The sequence below is a fragment of the Ambystoma mexicanum genome, chromosome 2p (genome assembly GCF_040938575.1).
Source record: "Ambystoma mexicanum isolate Mex_15411 chromosome 2p, UKY_AmexF1_1, whole genome shotgun sequence".
NCBI classification, from domain to species: domain Eukaryota; kingdom Metazoa; phylum Chordata; class Amphibia; order Caudata; family Ambystomatidae; genus Ambystoma; species Ambystoma mexicanum.
The window spans coordinates 925,322,846-925,348,462 of record NC_090923.1 but is presented as its reverse complement, the minus strand read 5'-3'; positions in this window follow the sequence as shown (position 1 = coordinate 925,348,462).

Below are 25,617 nucleotides of genomic sequence, written 5' to 3'. Positions count from 1 at the left end.
TTCCCCCCTCTGGTTGAGTCCTCTACCACGCCCCCTTCAGTTTCCTCCCCCACATAATATACCTTGTGAGTCCATATTTTAGTCACCCCTTCAGGTTGCCTGCATGTCTTATGTGTACATCCATACTCCAGTTCATATAGTAGCACTCCCCATCTGACTTCAAAATACCCATCGTCCGATATACTTACGAGGGTATGGGGGATAGTACAGTTGAATCCTGGAAGGGTGATATGACTTTCTCTTACTCGGATGCAAAGTCTGTTGTCTGTTTGGGTATGCTCATGTGCAGGAGCAATCATGTCTATTATTATATACATTCCAACTGCTCCTTTGGCAGCCTTTTTGCAACCTTGTATTGCTATTATCAGAACACAGAAGGCCAGTAGTATGAATACTACTATGGCAAGTAATATCTTAAATGCATTGGCCAGCCAGGTGAGTATCTAGGAGAATAGAGAACTCAACCAGTCATCACTTCATCGGGCACTAGGCCCATGGCTGAACCAAAAACACAAAATGCTGGTGTGGGACAGTGTTTTTGGTCAATGTGGGCCACTTTTTTGGACAATTTGGGCCAGTGTGATGAGTTAATTCACTATGCGGCTTGTAGTTTTGTCGAGTGTTGCTGAATAAATATTCTTTAAAATGCACAATTTGGATCACACTTTATCAGAAAACTCCCCCCTGGTTACTATTCAAACATTGTCACAAAAGGAATGAAAAGCCATTTGCAAATGTGAGCCACTTTTTAATTGGTGTCCAAGACAATTTAATGGCCCAGTCCGGCCCTGTCCACCTCCTCCACCATCTTTGTGTGCAATTCTGTTAAGTTTGCTATGGCCTCTGTGAGCGTCCCATTCTCCCCATCATGGGAATGTATGTACATGCAGCAAGATGTCCTGATTTTTCAATGGCCGTTTTTCAATCGAGGACATATCTATTCTGAAGTGTCATGAGTCATAATGCTCTCAGCTCTTCCTTTATGGCATTATAGCCTTTCACAGTCGCATTTACCGCTTGGAGCAACTCTCATCTGGTTATTTGCAACCATTTGGCATTTGGGTTGGCTTGCAACCTTGGAGCGAAGACAGACATAAAGAACGCTGCTGCTTGAGTGAACACTTTTTGTTGATCTGATATGTCATCAAAGGTCACTGCTGATTTAGCCGAAAAATAGTTTTCTCTTTTATTGTACTTAAAAGTGCGGGACCTGATGGTCCTTTTGTTTCTTTGATGCTCATTCATTTGGGGGAAGTCGCCTTTTGTACTTCACTCTGACGTACTACCAAAGCGGGTGTACTTATCACCACTAAGGAACTTAAGCCTCCCCAATCTGGAGGTAATTGCATGTAAGCGTTTGAACAACAAGACCAATAGTAGTACATTAAGACAGCCGTACCTATTGCCATGTCTGGCACGTTGAAAATATGTTTGTACCCCCTATTTTTTCCCACTTTACCGGTTCAGCATTCTAAAAGCAAAATGTAGCGTTTCTTACAGGTAATATGGTTCGGGGTCCTTTTGTGTTCTCCAACCATTTGAGTAATTTGGAACATTCAGTCCAGTCTTTGAGACATAGATCATTTGCATTCTGTACCACCTCTACTGGCACAGTCAGGCATGCCTGTGCGTTGCACCCCATCATTCCTTCAACCCAACCTTCGCAGGTAAATACAGGTCTGTATATTTGCAATTGGGATCTTTCTCAACACCTCGGTGTCCCAGTGCTCTCTTTCGCTACGGCATTTGGGCACTGCAATAGCTTATGATCTGTTTCTTTAACTTCCCCTTTGTTCTGGCCTTTTAACATGTATTGTATCACCTTATTTTTCTCTGAGGATCACTCATCATTGCTTTTGTTTTTATGAAGCTATCTTCATACGGGAACTTCTTTTTTGACATCCATCGCAGGGTAGCCCGGTTTCCTTGAAACTAGTTGTGCAAAGTGCTACTTGGGTTAGGAAGTATGCTCTGTGTGCTGGTATTTCTGTCACTATAAATGCTCATGTTATAGGGGAAAAGAGAGCATACATAACAGTTCTCTTCAGACGACTCCCTCGCGACATGGCTCATGTGTCGGTACCACAAATGATTACTGACTTGAGGGAAAGTGGTCATATACGAGTTCATTTGCGCTAAGGCATCCATAAGACTTATTTTTAGTCTTTTTATTTGCATAGTGACTAGTTTCAAAGCGCTTCAAGGCAAGGGAGGGAACAAGGGAACATACAATGACATTCTTAAAGGCCATGAAAGTAAGGATGTGAAATTAATTATCATACTCGGCCTGACGACATTTCAGATAGTGCAAGAGCTAAGACATAGATAAGGAAGGGAGGGGCTGAGTGGGATTGAAAATGGAAACAGACAAGTGACTACTGTACTGGGCCTGATGCCATTTCTGGTAGAGCCAGAGAAAAACAAAAGGTGAGGAAGAGGGGTGCAGAAAATGAAGGGAGGTAAAAAACAAGCGACTATCGTACTGGGCCTGATGACATTTCAGATAGTGCTGGAGTGGTTGGGGACAATTAAGGGGCGGGGGAGGAGACAGGCGAGGTGGCTATCGTACTAGGTCCAGGGACAATTCTGATAGAGTAAGTGCATAGAAGAAAGTAAGGGGAGGAGGGGAGGAGAAAGGAAAAGGGAGAAAGGGAGAGGAGGAGAGAACAGAGAGTTAGCAGTCAAAAGAGTGGAGAAGCAAGAGGGGAGAGTGAATGCAGAAATCAGTAGTAACACATAATGTTGCAAGCCAGGATACAAGATGAAGATGGGAACAGCATGATTCAGGGCCACCATCAGTACAAGATGAAAAGAAAGTCCAGCATGAGAGTTGAGAAAGGGTGACGCACCGTGAATCAATGAAGTCCATAAAAGTCAAATCCAGCATTGGCCACAAGACAGTGATGGTGAAACCAGAATGTATCAGGACAGACCCTTGAAGAAGTAGGCTGGAGGGGAGGGAGCAGGGTAGAAGAATCAAGCAAAACTGGCAACACCTGTGTGCGAGTAGGGTGAGGGGCATAAGGGAACATCACGGGGGACCAGAGTGGTTGGGGATGACCTGTGGGGGCAGACGGAGTAAACACATGTTGGTGCATGCTTACCTCTGTCTAAGCAGGGGGTTGGGCCCTGGGTCCTCCTGGTCCAAACAGGAATTGTCCTTTTCTTTGTTGATCTAAGAGTTAAGAGCAGGAAGCAAGAGGCAGGGCTAAGAAGGTGGGTGGTGCATAGGCCAGGTGACCTAGATCCACTTGCACCTGCTACACATCTGCAAAGGAAAAGAGGCTGGAGGGCTCCTTAAGTCAGGAAAAAGAGTGACAACCAGGAAGGCACCAGGTGGGCGGGGCTTGCTAAGTGGGGAAAAAGAGTGGCAACCTGGAAGGCACCACGTGGGTAGGATATAGGCCAGGTGACCTAGATCCACTTGCACCTGCTCCCCATCTGCAAAGGAAAAGAGGCTGGAGGGCTCCTTCAGTAGGGAAAAAGAGCGGCACATAGGAAGGCACCAGGTGAGTGGGGTATAGGCCAGGTGACCTAGATCCACTTGCACCTGCTCACCATCTGCAAAGGAAAAGAGGCTGAAGGGCTCCTTAAGTAGGAAAAAAGAGCAGCAACCAGGAAGGCACCAGGTGAGTGGGGCTTAGGCCACATGACCTAGATCCACTTGCACCTGCTCCCCATCTGCAAAGGAAAAGATTCTGGAGTGCTCCTTATGTAGGGAAAAAGAGCAGCAACCAGGAAGGCACCAGGTGGGCGGGGCTTAGGCCAGGTGACCTAAATCCTCTTGCACCTGTTCCCCATCTGCAAAGGAAAAGAGGCTGGAGTGCTCCTTATGTATGGAAAAAGAGCAGCAACCAGGAAGGCACCAGGTGGGCGGAGCTTGCTAAGTGGGGAAAAAGAGCGTCAATCTGGAAGGCACTAGGTGGGTGGGGCTTAGGCCAGGTGACCTAGATACACTTGCACCTGTCCCCATCTGCAAAGGAAAAGAGGCTGGAGGGCTCCTTACGTAGGGAAAAAGAGCAGCAACCAGGAAGTCATCAGGTGGGAGGGGCTTGCTAAGTGCGGAAAAAGAGTGGCAACCAGGAAGGCACCAGGTGGCCAGGGAATAGGCCAGGTGACCTTGATTCTCTTGCACCTGCTCCCGATCTGCAAAGGAAAAGAGGCTCCTTAAGTAGGGAAAAAGAGCAGCAACCAGGAAGGCACCAGGTGGGTGGGGAATAGGCCACATGACCTAGATCCACTTGCACCTGCTCCCCATCTGCAAAGGGAAAGAGGCTGGAGGGCTCCTTAAGTAGGGAAAAAGAGCAGCAACCAGGAAGTCATCAGGTGGGAGGGGCTTGCTAAGTGCGGAAAAAGAGCGGCAACCAGAAAGGCAGCAGGTGGGCGGAGCTTGTTAAGTGGAGAAAAAGAGCAGCACCAGATGGGCGGGGCTTAGGCCAGGTGACGTAGATACACTTGCACCTGCTCCCCATCTGCAAAGGAAAAGAGGCTGGAGTGCTCCTTACGCAGGGAAAAAGAGCAGCAACTAGGAAGGCACCAGGTGGGTGGGGCTTGTTAAGTGGGGAAAAAGAGCAGCAACCAAGAAGGCACCAGGTGGGCGGGCTTAGGCCAGGTGACCTAGATCCACTTGCACCTGCTCCCCATCTGCAAAGGAAAAGAGGCTGGAGGGCTCCTTAAGTAGGGAAAAAGAGCGTCAACCAGGAAGGCACCAGGTGGGCGGGGCTTAGGCCAGGTGACCTAAATCCACTTGCAACTGCTCCCCATCTACAGTATGATAGAATAGATGGGTGAGGGGTAAGTGAGAGCAGGGTGCAGTAGTTAAGGTGAAATTGGGGGTGGCCTGCTCTAGTGTTGGGGGACCAAGAGGTATTGGGCCCAGACCCCACATAGAACAAGCAGCTGGGGAGCAGGTTTGGTTGTATAGTCCCTTTGAACTAAAAGATAGTCAATACGGCAGGTCATTGGACTGTGCCTTTTCCGGCCCAATAATGGTCGCCCCACCCAGGCCAAAGAATTTGCGGGACAGGAGGCAGAGGGCAGCCAGCAATCTTCAGGGGAGGGGTTGCAGCAGGAAGGGTAGTGGTAATCTGGTGTAAGGGGCACCAACGAAGAAAGAATATTGGGGATAGGTACATATCGGGTCAGAAAGTTGTTGGATTTGGGTGAACTTCAACAAAGTAGTATATCTTTGTCCTCTCTATTGGGAGGTTTGTTTGGCTCAAGTGTAAGATTGGGTGGGTGACCGTTAAGATGGGTGAATACAGGTCAACAAATCAGTTTAGAATAATGGGGAACTCGGATGTTGAGGGATGCAGAGCATGTCATTTAACTGGGAAATGATTAATAGGGAGAAGGGCAAGGTGAATGAGAGGAGACTAGCATTGTAAGAGTACCAAAGGAAGGGGATAGTGGAGACAACGGATGAGGGGTGCAAAAAAGCACTCAGTGTTGCAATGAGGGTAGGAGAGGGAACAGGATGAAGGAAGCTAGGTTGTGAAGGGGCGTTCGGTATGGTTGGAGAAGGGAACATTGTTTCAGACGCTCAAGACATTCTGCACGATCTTTACCCTTGGCTGGCTTACATGCAATTATTTTGGATCAGTCCGTTTTCCGGGGACATATTTTGAGGCTGCTATGCAAGACCATATCAGTGAATGCGTTTAGACCTCCTGTGCTGGGAGGTTCTTTGGCTGGTCAGTTGGAGCATACTTTTAACAAAGTTAACATGTCAGTGGGCAAAGCCACCCATTGTAATTGGTTTAGACCAGAAAACGCAGGGCAGTAGCAGTCTGTGCTGACATGAAGTCCCTCTTGGAAATTGACAGGATCTTCTCGTATTTTCAGGAATTTTTGAATGATATTAAATAAGTCAGTGACACGTCAGGGTGCAAGTACCATGCCCTTGGTATCCCCTGCTGTAGGGAGCTGTCTAAGCGGATGTGTCCCTGTACTGGTATTGGCAGGAGTACCTGCGAACCTGTCAAAGGTTGTTTGGTGGATGATGGTGACTGAAAGACGCTCTGGGCTCATAGCTTAGTGCAGATGGGGCGAGTCATAGAGCTTGTGGAGGTGGACTGAAGGTCAGTCAGTGGTTGGGTAGAATCTGGGCTAATGGACTTGCGGGCCAGGTGTAGTATCGAAAATGGCTGGATTGTATGAGTACAGAATGTCTTAGGGAGATTCCTTCGGTCGGGGCCCCTCTTGAATGCTGGTAAATACGTGCTTATACCCTGTTTTTCATGCTGGGACTTGCAAGTTGAAGTACTCCATTTTGAGGGTCTTCGCTTGCTCCTGGGGTTTCTCTTGGGTATATTTCAGGGCTCAGGTCTTTGATGCGAACTGTCTTTTGGCAGCGTCAGTGTACCAGTCTAGGTAACTATCCCATTGTTGTTGGTGCACATGGGCACATTTGATCTCTAGCGCATTGTGCAGGATCGTTATCTTGTCTAAATCGATTGTGTCTTCCAGAGGAAAGTGTTTAAGTGACTCATTTTGCATATATTTATGCTATTACTTTTCAGCTAGAAACCTCAGCATTATCTATGACCCTCTCGCACCTTCTCTACTTTCATCTCTGAAACTGCAACAGCAGCTTGCCTCAACCTCTTAAATATTAGAAATATCCAACAGCGCCAAGCATCTCTTTACCACTCTTGTCTTCTTTAAACTGGACTGCTGTGCCAGCATCCTCTTTGGTCTACCCATCTATCATTTCTGCCATCTCGACAAGATCATTTACTTCCCTACCAGAACTCTCATTGAACTCCCTCAGTTCACACCTACTTCCTCATACCGTCACCAGGCTGGATGGCTGATAATGCAAAACAGGGCCAGATTTACATTTCTTCTCCTTGTTCACAAATCCATCCACGGGAAAGGCACCACTGTCTCTATCCTCCTCTATCTAACTCTACAAGCCTTCTCGTAATCTCTGCTGTGCCTCCTCCACTACTCCACTTGCATGGAATTCTCTTCCCTTGGACTTGCGAGAAACAGTCCACACAGATTTGTTCAAAACCAAACAAAAAGCCCTCCTCCTCCCCTCCGAGTTACCCTCTTAATTTACCTCTCATATCCATCTAGCTACGATTTCTCCCTCACCTCTAACCTGCCTATGTCCCTCACTTTCTCTGCCCTTACTCTAGCACTTCATCCATCATGTCATATCTCGAGCACAGCTGGCCGTACAACCTACCTACACTGAAAAATGTCTAATAATGGATGTCCTTAATCTATGTATGTCCACTTTTGTATTGTCCCTAGTGACTGTTCCATTAACTCCCCTTCACACTCTGGTCAGAATATACCTCAAACGCACTCCATTGTAAGAAGCTCACTGATTCCCATTAAATTGATTTCTTATCTATTGTACGTTCTTTTGTGATCAAAAGAGCACTGTTACTCCCTGTATGTAGAAATATATAAGTATAAATATATTTCACCAGAAATGTGCAGGCTTTGGACTAGTAATGTGTAAACATTAAATGCGCTGGATTCCTTTAGGAGAAAGTGGCCCTTCTCTAGACTGACCTGAACCCATTCTTGCAGGGGATATGACAAGATGTGACCTGTGGTGGAGCCAGGTCTGTGCCCTGGCTAGGACTCGGGCATAAAATTGTCTCGGGCACCAATGAAAAAGTGGCACACAGTTGCAAATGGCAATTCACTCCTTTGTGACAGACTGAATAGTACCCAAGGGGGAGTTTCTTGATGTAATGTGATGCAAATTGTGCAATTCAAATAATATTTTCTCAGCAACACTGGTCAAACTACTAGCCACATAGTAAAGTAACTCATCAAACTGGCCCACATTGTCCAAAAAAGTGGCCCACTTTGACCCAAAGAAACGGGCCCACAGTAGCATTTTGCATTCTTTTTCAGGCATTGCCCTATCGCCCTATAGGTCAGTCTGAACCTGTCCCTGCCTAACTCATCAAACTGGCCCACATTGTCCAAAAGACTGGCCCACTTTGAACAAAATAAACAGGACCACGCTGGCATTTTGCCCTATAGGCCTGTCTTGCCTAGCTTTATCTGTGAAGAACAAGGAAAAATAATAGTTGCAAAAAACATTACAATTCTTTGGAAGCAGTAGATTGCATTCAGTGGCTGTAATTAAATGTGCCAACTTTTTGAGATGGCCGGGACAACATTCTACTTGTGAAAAAAGACTCATCATTTTTTGGGGGACAGCTATTGAATTCAGTGTCTATAAATGAATGTGCTACATATTTGTAACAAACAAGACAACATATTAGAAGAAACATTCTTAGAATTGTCCATAAAGTGGTTGTAAGAGAGTGTATCAACATTAGTGACAGATGAGGCAAAATCTACTATTTGAAAGGAAAAATATCTTAGAATTGTTTGGGGGCAGGTGAATATATGAAGAATTTTTTATTGGGTGTGCCAACATTTCATGACAAATGAGACACAATACTAGTTCTGAAGATTTGTCATGAGACAAAATACTAGCAATGAATAGAAAATCGTGAAATCATTTGTGGGCAGGAGATCACAACAGTAGCTGTAAATGACTGTCCATCCATTTTCTGATGGAAGAGACAAAACAAGAATTACAAAGAAAAAATCCTAGAACTGTTCGGTGTCAGGATGTTACACTCTGTCGCAGAATGTGCTAACCTTTTATGAAAGAAGAGGTGACGTACTGGTGTTGGATAAAAACATTTTTTAGAATTGTTAAGAGTCAGGAGATTACCTTAAGGGATGAGGCAAAATTATATTCGTGAAGATTTCTAAAGAGACAAAATACCAGTTGTGCCAACCCTGTGTGGCTAGGGAGGAAAAGTAGTCATGCTAACATGTCCAGTCAATCCAAATGCACGGGAGGAGAGGGGGATGCAGCTCGGGGCATTGTTAATAAGCCACAGCAGTGTCTGTGTGCATCAGGCTAGCTCGTGGGATATGTGGTCAATTCAACACACATTTCTCATTCAGCATTCACAAATTCTTCCGCACATCAGTCTGGTGTACATGATTAAGAAGTCCCACTGTCTCTGGGGCAGAAGCGTGGCAGAGTTGTAGATATTGTCTACTGATGTCGAGCCAACTGAAACAACAGTGTAGAGGATATGGACTGCTAGTCCTGACTCTCCTTGACAGTGAGTACACCATGCAGACGCAAATGTGGATTGCATGGGGGCCCACTAAAGATGAAGGACGAAGAGTGCACATGACTTTCTTATTACTCAAGGGGAGCATTCTAAGCACTCACCTCAACATGTGATGGGCTGCTTTATAGCATACACGAACAAAACCATCCGCGTTTGCTGTTACACTTGCGTTTCATCAAAAGCTGTTTTCAGGAGCAGATGACTGCCACAATCAGTAGCAGTAGACACGACGGAAGGTATTCATTAGCAGTAGACAGGTAGACACCAGCAGCAGTAATGGTAGCTACTTTGGGAGGCTGGCATACAGAACATATGCAGGAAGATGGGGGTCTTAGTGAGGGGTTGAATGTCACGCAGGCTGTCCCCCCAGCACAGCGCAGGTACCTCAGCAGGTTGTAGATTTTCCAATGTTAAGGTAGTCCATCTTCTAAAACGTCCAGGAGCCACTGGTAGATAAGAAACTTCTTTTTTATACTTAGTGACTGGTAACGGCAAGTCAGGTCCCAGCAGTGATACAAGATAGAAAGACAGAGTAGGAAGGGACATCCACCTGCACACCCTCTCACTCAGGCAGCCTCTCTCTACCTGTAATACATAGAACACTCAGCAGATCAGCACCCACCACATTTTTCACAGTCAGAACTCTCATACTATCCTGCATAAAGGCAGTGAATACAGAGTAGATAGAAAGCATATCACATCAGTTTTCTTGTCCCGCTTGCCTTTTAATCAAAATAATTTCTCCTCCCTGGGGTCACCCAATGGCACATGCCTCGCTTTAAGTGGTGCACACCGACATTTATGTAACCCATCATCACTTCCTTGAATGTCTGCTGCTTCCTCATTGCAAAATCAGACGAGTGAGCCTCCCTCACAAGCGGCCCTCATTGATCCCTGCCTCCGCCTCCAGCTTCCTCCAGGTGTCAACCACTAACATGTGTTCCATCTTCTTGCTTCAAGAGATGGACAATGACTGGTGTGTTAACTGCTGCCTCTATGACTCTCTTCTGAATTTTTTTCCAAATGTGTGTTACTCACTACCTCCCTGAGAATATACTGCTCTGTCCCAGCAAAATCAGGTAAGCGAGCCTCTGACACAAGCTATCTTCAGCGATTTTCCTGCTCCTTCCGGCAAGTGCAACCCAATGGAACATATCTTGTCCACTCACATCAAGAGACAGATGCTGACTAGTGTGCCACCTCCCATCTCCCAGAATCTCTGCTGCTCATTCCCAGCAAAATCAAGAGAGCATGCCTCTCCCACAAGTTGCCCTCAGGAATTTCTATCTCCTTTCACTCCTCCTAGATGTCACTTATGATGTCACAACCTGCTAAAACCTGATGACAAGCCTGTAACGAGTTGAGAGAGTGTTGGACATTCTGAGATGTCCATGGCTGTCACTGTTTGCGAGATCTCTTAATAAACAGTGGTTTTGTCACATTTTTTGGACTTTTCTGTTTCTTGGGCGTGGGGATTTCCCCTGAACCCGACCTCTTGCAAACAAGACGTTCGAATCTCAGTAAGTCACCCATACGTCAGCTTCACCAATTCATTCATTGAATAAACACACTCTTTCTGCAGGAAGGACTGTTCATCTGAGAGGGTTATTTAAGTATGGAGAAAGCGGCTTCTGGCTATTTTCAGATTCATAGAGCTGAGCAGGAATGCACTCCTGAAAGATGCCCCAGCAGAAGAAGAAGGCGTTTACTGTACTTTACTAAGCCAGTGTATTCTAAGTGCACCCAGAACTTCCCGCTTTCTGCATCTCTAGCACTGTCTAAGCTGTCTTATTGGTCAAGCATTTCACAAGCAGGGCCAGTGCGACAATAAAGCAATTCTAGGGCACCCCCATTGCACCAGGGTTCTATTTTGGATTTGAACACAATAAGCGCCACTGAAACCGGTAAAAATTAAAAAAATAACCTAACGTGGGCTACCATAGATCCTTAAAATGTCCCTGCACAGAGCACAATACACGCACCATCTTCCTAAATTACATTCAAAGAGGAATTAGATCATGATGAGAATAATGTACGTCTTGATTTCAATTGCACCCGAACTCAGAATGTATAATTCCATACAGATTTGGGAATGTTTCCGTTTTTGTCTTTTGATTTAGTAGGCTGGTCGCACAAGCGATTCTCCCATGCATTTGACAAGTATTGCTTGAGATTAGAGGTTTCACGGCGTGGGACAGTAATTTCCTGAGTTACATAAGGTAGTAAATAGTAAATTAGTTAAAAATGGGAATCAACTCCAATGACACTCGAAAACTCGCCCAGCATCAATTTATTTTGCTGTGTTCTCTTTTCAAAAGCTGGTTCATGCCGAGGGAGGTAAGCTGCGAGGTTCACTAATTCACTCCTGTTGGAGAGAAGCAGAAATGACCAAGGGAATACAGGTAGAGTTTTCCTTGAGCGCTACCTTGCCCTCGATGACAAACGGCATAAGGAATGGCAGCAGAACATGTCTGCTTGCCACTGACTCTGCTCACAGATTCAGTAAACACCTTTCATGGGTAACAACTTCAAAGGATAGTTTTCAATAGGTTTATCAAGCAACTGCGACAGCAGTCTTTTTTATCGTTTAATTGATTGGTCATTTGTAAGGCAGCACATTCAAAAAGATCCGTGTGCTGCATACCTCATGAATCCACTTCAGAGCACTGTGAAGAAAAAGGACGGTGGTGCAGTGTTGGTGGAAAGGCAGGTTAACTTTCTCAGCTGGTCTTTCCCCTTTTGTAATGGCTTGGCAGGCGAGAAATGATGGTCTGGAGCGTTGCCCAGAACAATTGCCAGAGGTTTAAGAGTAATTCTAAACCTTCCAGCCATCACCTCTTTGTTTTGCTTTGTCGCCCCAAGTGGGACGGGTATGCCCAGACGTCAGTCCCATGCATGCTGGGCATGGAAACCCAAGCTACTCCTCACTGATAATGTCCAATGAGGCCGAAACATACATTGGGATGCTTGTGGACTCGTGCAGGAGGGATGTGACCTAGCAGTTCAGGCTGGACTACCCCTTTGGGGGTGGGACCAAGCCAGATTTGCATTTGGTATTTCCCGTTTCCTGTAATGGCTTGTCAGGCGAAGAACGATGGTCTGGAGCATTGCCCAGAGAAATCGACAGAGGTTTAAGATTCATTCTAAACCTACCAGCCATCATCTCTTTGTTTAACTTTCTCAGCTGGAAAACAAAGACACATTCCAGTAACAGTGTAGAAGAAAAACATAAATATATTAATGGTAGAAATTGAATGCCTCTTTGATAAGTCAAACCAACAACATTGTCCCCATACAATGACATTAAGTAATTTCAACAAATCGTTCAGTCATGTGGTTAAGGCGGAGAGTTGGGTCATGTATTGTTCCTGACATACGAGGTGGGGCGTGGCTTGACAGAAGAGGATGCCTCTTATGGGGTCATCCATGAAGGCACAATGGAGCCTGACCCCTGGTCAATAGAAAGCTGTGGTTCAGACCGAACAGGGAGTTTGGTAGTGACAAAGGACATTGTTACAGTGGTCAGGGAAGGAAACGGATGTGTGAGGACAAGCCTCATAGGAGTACAAGACAAGTTGTATTTGATTAGAGTGATTAAAAGAAGGTTGACGATTGCCTGAGCATGTGCTGTCATTAGAGTTGTGTCTGGCCTGGACAAGACAGAAGAACTGGTCATGAAGGAGGGTTGCAGAATTCCCATCCACACTCTAGAAACGGAAAACCTTGGTGACATCATTATCAACTTCTCTGCACCTGCTCTAGGCAACCGTGAGTAAGTGGGCCAACCCTGTGGTAAGATTCACTGCAGCATCCAATTTAAAAAGAAAAAGAGATTGCCTCTGCAGCCATGCCGACGGCTCCTGTAGTATATTTATCACTGTACCAGCACCACAATTAACCTGAGATCTCAACAATCACATTTGAGACCCCCCCGCCATATGACAATTGGACCTGTTTCACAATATGATGTCTATTTTGGGTGATGCAATCTCTTCTTTAACAAATTAAAATGATGTTGTGTCACCACTGGGAACATAATATTGACTATGTTACACCATCAGAGTCGAAAGGAACCGGCCACATGAGCATTATGATTGTACTATCACTGTGACATTGATTACAACATAGACTGTGAGCAGAGGTGTGTTAAGTTTGATGGCAAGGCGCGCACTCTGGTTCCCAGTCAAGTTTCCCTGCTGTAGCAACAAATCGGGCCTCATTCCGAGTAGGGCGGTAAGGGATACCGGGCACCGGTAAGGAGACCGGTGCCGGTAATCCCTTAACGCCCTACTACGAGGTCCCTTAGCAGGTCCCTCCTTTAACACCTGGTCTGACCAGGTGTTATGGACGGACCCGTTAAAGGACCTCAGAGCTAAAAATGGTACCGCAATTTGTGGTACCGTTATTAGCTCCTTCCCCATTCCCATTGAGCCCTATGGCGTCTCAAATGGGAATGGGGAATGGCTTTTCAATGGGGACTTACCGGTCCCGCAAAGGTCGGACTACACCGGTAGGTCCCCATTGAACCAGACAGGTGCCAGTACCGTTATTGGAGGCAGTCATGGCGCAAATAGCACCATGACTACCTCCAATCTCGGAATGAGGCCCATTGTCTTCTCCTCCAAACGTTTTCTTGACTCCATCAATCATCAGGGAGGCTGTGTTTCTTTTCCTTTTCAGGTGTGTCTAGCTACATTTCCTTTTCAGGTGTTTCAGGTTAATTCACATTGATGTCTCTAAGGATTCTGGTACTTGTATTCTTGCACTTCTCTCAACTGCAGGTGACTGGGAAACAACTCCCTCCAAAGCACACATCTTACCCTTGATAGGGGGGGGGGAAACCATGTTTATGGCTCTCCATAGTAAGGCATGATGGCCCTGCTGCTGCAGCCTCTGGAGCCCGGGACTCCTGGAACATAGTGCATGAGCATTATGATTGTACTGTCATTGTGACATTGATTACAACAGAGACTGTGAGCAGAGGTGACTCTGCATAATAATAATGCCATACTACACTGACCTATATAGTGTATTAGATGCACGTTACAATTTATGTTTCCTAAAAAACTTCTATTTTCTCTAGAGGCTACTTAATGTAACCCGGAATATCGCCCATCAAAATGAACACTTTCGTTCAGCTCTACATACCCTGTGGTTAGCATTAGGACACGTTTGACAAACCCCATTTGGGAATATTATTACAGAATAATTTTCATCACGGAACATACGCACTGGGTGATGACGTCTATTGTTTACATATGACATCATCACGCACCCGCGCTCATACGTCACGTCATTACATTTAGCTATTGAGTTTACCCGCGTTGCTTTTCACTCGTGGCTTCTGAGAGAACGCCTTCTAGGAGTCGGTTTCAATGAACCTAGGTAAGAAACCCACTTAGATAAACATAACCTGCATTTGAGTTATCCCGCTAGACATATGAGCCCAGCATGGACTGACAGGAATTGGTATTTACATTTAGGGTGCATATATCCATGGTTTGACCTGGTGTGGTTTTCCAAGAATAGTGACAGCCGTGGCTGCATCTGAGAGCCATATTAAAATGAGCATCTTTTCCCACACACAGGAGCCACTGTGAGGTAAGCACTTTTCACACTGGCAATATGTCATTTTCTAATAGGTTTCTCCTATCCCTGGAATATAGGCTCCACTCTTAAAATGAACTATTTTATTGCCTTAAGGATCATCCCTCGTACAAAGGAAGGGTGTGGCCATCCTAACTACATTACAACCAAGGGCAACAGGAATCCCACTTACAAGGTAAAACTTAATTATGAATGCTCTTATCCATTCTTTGTAAATAAGACTAAGTTTTTTAAGACACAAGTATTCCCATGAGGTTAGAAACAACATAATACTTAGCAAAGGTATTTTTCTCACACAGACGGTGGATTCAATTCCGTGTGGACTTGGAAAGCATTTACTCCTGCTAGACCGTGATCATCCTTCAAGGGACCACCATTAGAGGCACCAAAGGCGGGAATTATCCTACCAAAGAAGAGGTAGAGTACATCTTTTCCGATCACCTATATTTTTACCATATAGGTCCTTGAGACACAATACTTATACCTATTTCAACCAACACTATAGGAGACTCAGGGACGTGAATTCCATATCCGGTTATACGGATTTATCTCCGCTTCAACTCCAACAGCTAGACATGTCTATGGGGCACTGATGAGAGGTAGGGCTAACCGAACTATTGAGTTGGTACTTGCACATGTATTGAACATATGATGCTCTAGTTAGAAGATCACTAAACGTGATTATGTCTGTTACTATTTTTGTGTTGAATAGATCTCCTTGACGAATCTAAGAATAAGAATGGCACAGCTTGTGAATACAGTATTAACAAATTATTCTGCTCCTGAAGAAGGGAACTTGATTCTTGAAATGCGTTGAGCGAGTGTAACAGTACTATAGATCTGCTACATATTACAGTATGAATAAAATAATGTAATAACATGAACAATTTGAAAAATATTCGTACCTGGAATGGCATGTACCATTAAAAATTGTATAACTTTTATATACCTTTGGAAACTGTTGTCAAAACCTTATTTGAATTACTGAATGAGCATTGTGGTTAAATAATTAACACTTGATTGTCTAGCAATTGACCGAACTACTTTCGTTGAACATTGATATATGACAATTGACCAACTTAATTGATTTCAAATACCATTATTGAAAAATATAGTAATCTATTTTTTGTCTTTGACAAACACTTGAGTGTGCAGGGGACGCGAGTGATCCACAGCCCGTGGACACTTTCTTTCTTCCCCAGTCATCTGATTGGCCAATGGCCCTTCCCCGGGTGCGAAAAAGAAATTCCCTATTAAAGTGCCAGCAAGGCAGCAAGCATAACGAAGCAAGATGACAGAAGAACAGCAAGGTACATTAACAGCATAGAAATGGAAGATGAGTTGATACCAATGAATAAGGAAGACCATGGTCACAAACATATATGAGGAAATAGGGAGAAGATGCCCGTAATGTCATATTTCTGAGGACTCTCAATGTCGTATTTGTAATTGACACAGGAGCCACAATAAACATCATGTGCTTAACTCAGTGTGAAAACAATGAAAGAAAAGCCACTGCTCACTGCATCTCATCTACAGGTCTATGTGTGGGTTTCCAAGACACCAGTCAAAAACAGAACCATGTATTAAAAAACAACAACAGTTGTAAGGGGATTTACTAAAGTGTGAGGTTTGTTTATTGTTATTTTATAACGCTCTTAATAGCAGAGTTATGCTTTTAAATCGGGATCTGGGATTCGATCCTTTGTTATTCTCTGTGGTTTTGTTTCCCAGACCAGCATGTTGCCCCTGTGCTATCATCCGTTCACAAAAGAAGTCTCATGCAGCAGCTCAGAAAATAGAAATAGCATCATTAAACTTTAATATGACAACAGAACACAAAGTAACGAGCAAATACTCTTCCTTCTTCATCAGGTTATGAAAATTGTAACACACACAGGTGATGCTCCAAATCAACAAATAATGGTCCCGCTAGCCCAGAATCACTGAAACGTGCCCATACATCTGCAGCCTGAAGTAGAAAAACCAGAAGGGACACACACTGTGGGTATGACGCATTTTGGCAGCACCCAGGAAAAACACAACGGAAAAGGTAAAAGGAATAAATCCTAGAACGTGAATGAACGACATGATCAGCTGCCTGAATGTGGCGCAAATCCTTTCAAAGATGGACTCGAACAAAGAGGGCCACCAGTTACAGCTAGATGCACTGTCGAGATACGCCACATATTTTCACTTCTCCTAAAACCAGTGGTTGATGTGTACCAAAACAAGGAGTGGAACTGTGACCGAAGCTGGGGATAGAGTAGGCAAGAACGGAGCAACGTGCAACACATTTTCAAGGGATTGCAGCCATGCTGCTTGACAGCCAATTGAGTTGACACCGAGTTCAGTTTAGCTGTAACTGCAATCGGGTGGTAAAGTGGAGAAGTGTGCTTTAACTTCAAAAGGAACCGTTCCGGAATTGTGAAAATGGTTGTAAAAAGTAGTGGGACAGCTAAAAGTAAAAAATAAATGTAGTGGAACACCGCTCCGGACCATTTGAGCTCACTTCGGCCACTGCTTAAGACAACATTTCTACCAGAGGGTCAGATGTGGAGAGTCATCAGCTGCCGGGATACTTCAGAAAGCCATAATGAAAGTGACCAGGCACGTGCCAAACTGCTTCAATTGCATTAATGCCTTCATAACATTGGGGAAAACTAAGGAGGATCATGAAGCCACACTAGAAGGATTGCACAGCGTTCTCTAATAATAGGGTCAGCCCTAACACTAACTGCCAACAAATGTAAGCTTCAAGAAAAGAGTATCATAGTTCTTTGGTCAAATATTTTCAGAGAGGTATGCAATCTGACCGCAGAAAAGGTGAGGCCATAATGATGAACACCGGATCAAGAGATGTAGGAAACCGGCAATCATTTATAGGAAATATAAGTTACTGTGCATGGTACAACAAACACTAATATTATCATTATTATAGTTGCTCTTTTATAACACGCTTAAAACCGGAAATGCCGGGATTCGAGCCTGTGTGTTATCTTGCTTCCAAAGGAAACATGTTGCCCCTGAGCTATCCTCCTGGACTATGGCACTCAGAGGTCTTACCAGGCAAGGCAATGTATTTGAGTGGAAGCCGAATGTCAAGTCAGCCAAACCATGGCATGCTTTGATCTGAGGCAGTGCACTAAACGAGCAGTATGATATGATGTAATAAGTCCTTTATAGCACGCCTGTACACAAGTGTTTCTAGGCGTGACAAGACAAGAGAAGGAAAACAGAGGGATCAAAAAACAAATTATCTTACAGTAGATGCAAGCCCTCTAGAACTGGGTAGCACGCTGGCACAGCATAAAAAAGGAAGAGACACAGAGTGAAAATTAGTGGCATATTCAGGTCACAGCATTACAGATATTGAAAGAGCATACCCCTAACCGAGAAAGAGGGCTTCATAGTAGTGTGGCCATGTGAGCACACCACCTGTTCCTATTTAGAAAATCACTTATCATAATAACAGACCACCAGACACAGAGATCAATATGTGGCAATCCAAAGGCCAAGTGCCACCAAGAATTGAATAATTGAAAGGTTGGGGCTAAGATAACCTTAGTCTGATTTCAAAATTATACATACAAATGGAAAAGGAATAGAAGCCAGCAGATTACATGTCGAGACAAAACCCAGAGAAATCAATAACCCAACCATTGCTAGATGAACAATACATCTTGAAATGTCCTTGCGCAGACCCGGTCACACAAGCCAAATTGCTGACAACTCAAAAAAGCATAGGACGCTAGGAAAAATCACTAAGTTAAAAAGAAATCGCCAATGGAGGCATGACACAGATGCCGTGCCATATTTATTTAGCGTGGACCCAGGATTTGAACCTGTAATGCTCTGCGTTGTGTTTCTTCTAAGACGAGCACGTTGCCACTGAGCTATACTACACGATGCTTCATACTTGTTCATGGACAAAGAATAAATAAGAGCATTCGCGTGCATACAGGAGGAATTGTCTGAGGCTAGAGAGGAAATTATGGTGCGAAAATTGCGTATCCAGAGATCGTACACCAGTAAATATTTGATGAAGCACATGAAAAACATTTTGCCATTTTATTGAGCACAAATCACAGTGTGGTCCCCAACATAGGATCACATTGTCAAGAGACCAATAGGGACACAGAGCCTTTGTCAAAGCGCCAGTAAGCAGGCAATTTCAAAAGACTGAATATGTCAGATTTACTCAAGACAATCTGAAATGTAGCCGATGCGGACTTCTTTAGAAGGATGAAATCTGGTAAGTTACCGATAATAATGGAGGAGTACTTAAGGTTTTTTTCTAGAGAGGGGCCCAGGTTGTGACGTTACTATGATGGCACTTCAGGACAAAACTGGCCTGTGAGCCAGGAGACGTTGAATGGTCCTTGGATTTCTTCTATCCTTGTACTGACCCCGGTTGGTTTTGGCTGTAATAAACCGCAGTTTGAAATTGCTGTCTGGCTGGGTCTTTGTCCCTTTTTGGGAAAGGTGTTGGGCCATACAAGAGTCTGCAAACTCCTAGTAGCCCTCAAACCTACCTCAGAGTTTGTCCCCAACAAGTCAGATGCCATCAACAGTGGCAGAAGCCATCTTTCAACTATTAAAGCCTTCTTATAATGGGGAAACCCTGAGGTTAGGAAACACACAACGGTCCTTCCTTCAATGGACTTCACAAACTACCAAAATACCTGGGGATAGCACACTGAACGCAACCACCCTTCTGATCCCTGACAAATGGAGTGATCAAACACTTCTTGAGCGTCATCCAAAATGCAGTCCAAAGAAACAAAGTGGGTGAAATGACACTAACTGAATTACTGTGCACAATGCAAAGAGGATACCAGAATTCACTGCACAGATGAACACAGACGTTTCCATCAGAGCTAATGTGTGCGGAGACACGAACCACAAATGTTGTCACTCAGATGCTGTAAACACATGCATCAAACCTCAATGACGAAGACCAAGTGGCAGCGCAAAAAAACCAAACAATAAACGTAGACACCCCATTTAACCTCACTCGACTGACGCTAACAGGAGTGAAATCCCAGAAACCCGAGGGCATTCAAACGGAATTCATTGCACTTTAGGGAACACCACCTTCCACGAGAAGATGTGAAAGAAGAGCAAACACAGCAGAAGGAGAATCAAGCCATGATGAATGACAGCTTGGGAAATGAAGACCAAGGACTACATAGGTCTGGACGTAGGTGGGAAAAGATTACCGGCAGTTAAAGGAAATGTAAACCAGCACATAGATCTCCCAAAGCCCAGGGGGAGGTGTGGCATTGTTCTCGAGTAGACAAAGTGGGCTGGCCCTGACTGGACCACACTTGCTGAGGCCCTGACCAGACATGAAGTGGGGCAGGGACAAGGGGCATTAAAGGGACGGCCAGTGAAAGAAACATATGTCTGAGGACAGACCTCACACGAGTACAACACATATCGTATTAGAGTAGGGAGACTAAACCCTAAACAGGATACCCACTTACCTAAGTATTTATCCTGAGTAATTTGCCTGGCCTGTCAAAGACAGGGTATCTGTTGCAGTACAGCACTCATGGTTTTGAAAGTTTAGATCCCCCTTAGACATAAGGTCATGACTGCTTTTTCCTTCAGATGAAGATCTCTACCCCAGATGTAGGGCATAGTGTCTTGTCATCTTGCTTATGCATGCGTGGCCATGAGTGCACGAGTCCATTATGTTCTATGTCTTATGCAGAGGCAATCCTTTCTTTTACGCGAACCCAGTGCAGGAGCTTGCGGCCGGGTACTATGCTGTCAAATTCTTTTAAGCCTGGTCCTAGTCTGCCTGCACAATACTGAACTAATTATAGTTTCTATTGCTTTTTTTTAGCAGTCCAATGCATGTGATGTCGCAATAGTTCAGACCAGAGTGCACTGGAGCACAGGTCACTTTGTGTCCATAACTGAGTAACATTGTGCCATTTTACTTTGGAGGTGGAGCGTACAGTGTGCACTGCTGCTCAACACATTGATCTATGGGAATTAATATGAATGATGTGGAGAAATCCCAGGTTTCTTGCTTTGCCTACTGATTTCGGTGGAGAGCTCCATCACAGCGTCCATTTGACAGGGAAGCGGGCAAGATCCGTTTTGCCAAGCGTCAGTAGCTCCTGCCTTGTGCCACAGACGGCTGATCCTAACACATTCTGAGTTTTGGGGGAGAGGCATGATGCAATGTCTGGGTGTGGATCCTTGTACTTTGATCAGGAGAATTGGTAGCCTGGAGCAGGGGAGAAGATGGCGTCTACCTTTGGAATTCCTATCACTTCATGCGAATAGAAAATCATTTACTAAGTGCCTTTCTTTGTGCTAAAATGGCACCCGGATGGAGATGTTCATATCTCTCCCCAGCCTAACCAGGACAGGAAAAACCATCCCAGGCGCTCACTGTGGGCTTGGCAAAACAATTGCTTTAGGTAAGAACACTACATAAGCATGACGATATTATTAGCCGCTCATGCTGGCATCATGCTAATCATAAACCCCAAGACACTAAAATGTACAAATACATTTTCTTTCCCTCTTCTCTCCTTTCTCCCCTTCATCCTGCCTCTGAAAAGGGAATTGTTTTTGAACTTTAAACACAAATGATCATGTTATATGACGGTTCTGTATATGCAATATGTCGTATTTCACTTGTATGATTGACATACATCTGATAAAACGACCACCCCCCACCCTTCGTTCTGCTCTTATAAACACATGCCTGGCTTAAAATCCACATATGTCACATTTACTTCACTTGTCAAAAATTATCACTGTCTCACATGTATGTTCTGTAACAGCCTTGAAAAGGAACTTTGAGGTCGAAACACATGTCGGCTGACCATTAAGACTACATGTCTTCACTACACTAATAAAACCACACTGGGTTCTGAATAAACAATTGTAGTGCATATTCATCTTTTCAAATCAATGGCATAAGGTCCGGGACTGAACTACTCTCACTCCATTACATATGAGGCTGTCAAAAATTCCTGCATATAGAAGAAAAATGGAGATGGTAAAAGCAAAGCCCAAAACTATTGGTTTTCCCAGTTGTAGAGGAGTAGATGAATGCTTCTGCAAGACGTCCCGCCCCCATCCTTCCTATATTCTGGAAGCTATAGATCGCGACATTCATGACACCAGTGATTGTGCCTATTCCATGGAGAGTCTTCCAGAAGAGGTATCCATTGAGAAAACCCTATGTGATGTATCCCCGTAGAAATGACAATTGCTTAGAGGAGATCCCCCAAAGGAATATGAAGATGAGAGAAAGAGAAGTGGATGACATCACAAGAAGCAAGCTTGACGCACTGAGAAGAGTGGCTAAAGGGGAGGATGTATATATTTTATGGAATCTAATGACGAAATAAAGAATCGAGTGAACGTTCATATGCGGAATGAAGATTGCACGTGCGAAGAGCACTGCAGAAAATGTAAGCCGTTCATTAACTGTACAGATGCAGCAACACGTAGTGAATAGACTGCAGGCTGGGCCGCCATGATATAGAATCCTGGACATCGGTATCACATGTTAAGTAAGCTCGGACCCATAAAGAATGAAGGATTGCAAAAGCTGTGTCGCAGCAATGTGAAGCTAAAAGCATGGAAGGGCCTGGAAGAGTTGTCTGGCCAGGTGTCAAAGGATGAAGTAACCAAGAACTGCTTATCTATCTGAAGAGAACAGTAACCATGAGATGCTGAATCGTCACATCTTAAGGTACACATAAAGAACATCATTAGTTTCAAGTTTGTTAATTAAAGACAGTTAAATGCTGTAAAACAGGCTGTAATATGGTCTCCAATCACGTGAGTCAAGGATGGAAATAGGATTTGTGACAAGAATGTGCATATACTCCCTTTTATTCCCAGGAGCATGGATACTTTGCAAGGCCAAGTTCAAAGAAAATCTGAATGGCAGAAGGTATGAGCAATGAGATATGTTGGGCTAATTGGGTGAGGAGATACAGTCAAGTCCACCCACTGGCACCTGGGGTACCAGTTTACGTGCTGCTAGTGAGCCAAATGTTCCAGAAGGGTACAAGCATGCCAACCAATTGTAGAGGACCATATAACAGAATGTGGTATATTGTGGGAGCAATAGTATGCTGTGTACCTAATAACTGATGAGGATGACTTGCACTAGGGGTAGGCATAAGTTGTCCACCTGACTAAAGAGACCGAACCACAACCCGTCCCTATATAGAGAGTATACTTAGATGTTCCCTTTGACCGTATCACAATCCCCGTAGGTTTTTCTTGTTTGTCACGTAGTATGACATCACATATGCTGGGTTTCTGTTATAAAAGTATGATTTTCTATGAAATGTTTAGGAGAGAACTTAAGCGCACGTCCGTTGATGTCTGTTGTAACTCACTGTTTTAGACAATTGATAATAAAACAGTCAAAGGAGACTTTTTGTCAATTTCCTGAGTCGGCCTTATTTGGTGTAAGAATAATTCTGCATACCATCCATGCATGAAGTGTTACTGGTTTAAGGACCCCCCGGGTTCACGTGGTAGCATTGCCGGATGCTTTTATAGAAGAACCATCGACCTGTTGACTCCAGTGTTCCGGATGATCGGACATCCTCTGCCAGCTAGCCGAAAGATTACAGGGTTTCGTGTGGAGAGCAGCCGACTAGACAACTTGCAAGTAAAATCGAGACCGTGGGCAGGGTCCCTCTTTGACGAAATCCCTGCCTGGTTTCCACAGACACTTTGCAAACGGACCACGAAAGTGGACGATTGGAGGAGGAGATGACACCAAAGGCCTCGAGGCAGAGCGATCGAATGGTGAGTAGACTGAGGGGAATGGCAAACCAAGGGGACGTGGTTGTGATCATTTAAAAAGTAACGAGAGTAACAGGAGTAACAGGAAATATTTTGTAAAGAGAGAGATATATAAATGCCTAAGAGTCCTAACCCAAGGTGTTTCTAGAAGAGATTGTCTCACACTCCAATCGGAGTAAAATAGGCAACGTGCAGGACAGGTCCACATAAAGAGATAATCTAAACTCTGTGATCAGAGTATTAATTACGGGCAAGAGAAGAAGAAGTAAGAGTGATCACTGTTGTTTAAATGTGAAAAGTCGACCAGTTTGTCTGTTCATGTGTTTGTGTTGTATTAAGGTGTCGAAGAGCAACAACAACGTGTAAAAAGAATTGCGAAAAAGTTAAGAAATTATACTACTTATCTAGGGAAGTTGTTGGTACCAATCCAGAGGTAGACAGAGAAAATTTGAGAAATAATAGCTTTAAGTGGCGATTGTTGGCGCACACTCATATTTGTAGTTTTAAGAATCAAAAAGCAGCAAAGGTATTTTATAAATTCTGTTAAGTATTGACAGTCAATTGAGACTTGTCACAATGGGATATATTACTCCTCTGATTAATTTATGTAAGACATAGCCAAAACACACGTCCAAGCTCAAACAGTATAGTGTGGAATAGGTGGAAGTAACTGCAGATATGATGTTCATGCCTTGGCCACAAGGGGGATCGCTGGCAAAAGCGATATTGCAACACATGACCACATACTTGCAGGCTGCATACACGGGAAAGAAATTAGAGAAGAGGTTAGCTATTCTAGAGGTCTGGAAAATGTACCAGGAAGAGAGAGAGGATCTGCCACCTGAGGAGTGGATGCTTAATATGTGCAAGGAGAAAGGTGTTGAGCCCTAAGCTCCCCTTACCTCGCAGGAAGTAAAAGGTGATAATACGGAAGACATAGGATTGTATTCTTTAAAGGAGCTGAAAGCGGCAACTGGGTATAGCATCCGATATAGGAACCACACGCTTATAACAGTGATGACTGTCCAGAGTAGAGTAAGAGAAAAGAGGAGATCTTTAAGATCTTGCATGACAAAGGGGCGATCGACAGTGAGCGATTGAACATATTGACGGAGATAGAAAGGGAGATTAAGAGATGGAAAGGAGAAAAGGATAAAGCTGACGAGGTAATACGCATACAGAACAAATGGATGGGAGGGCAGATACTGCTCAAGGTAGATGGGAAAAGCATTGAGGAAGTAAGGAACAAGGAAAATCAGGACAAACAGGATAGGAAAGACAGGTAACGAGAGAAGAGATTAAAAGAAGATGAGCATAATAGAAAGAGCAGACAGAGGCGAGAACAGATGTATCAGTAGGAGCAACAAAAGAAAAATGAAAGGGCAGAGGAGCAAAGGAAGTATGACAACAGGCAGAGAGCAATGGAAGAACGGGATAGGCAAGAAAGGAAGAAAGAAGAGCAGGAAGCGCAGAAATTAAGGGACAAACGAATACAGAAATGAAGAGAAGAGGAAGAAAGGAGAGGCAAGGAGAGAAGAGATAAAATGAGGAGAGAGTTAGATGGGAAGTAAGAAAGCGAAGAGAATTAGATGAAGAATTAGAATGAAAGAGAAGATAGTGGGAGCTTGATATTTATTGTATGCAAAAGGAGCCGATGGAACCAAGTTCAGCAATACAATGGGGCAGTATAGAAGAGTTCCTCCCAGATAAGGGAGCAACGCCAGGGCCATCTAGAGTGTCCTTAGAAGAGAAATTTGATATAGGAAGTATCTGAGACAGGATCGATAAGGCTTATCAGGAAGTAAGGAAGGTAGCACATCGGGAAGCCAAGGGAAGGGAGATCAAACCATAGTCTTCCAACCACAAAGCAAAGAAGAAAATCTATTTCGTCTTAAGCAACGGCCCTTATCCTTAAGCAGACTGACCTTAGACAAGGATGAAGGGGACGAGAGTCACACTAGTTGGGGACTAGATATGTCTGATGAGGAGAGGAGGGAGGAGGTGCATGTGCTCCTGAGGGAATCCTGCAGATGGACAAGGAGGTAAGATGGTCTGATTTAGAGCAACCTAAGGA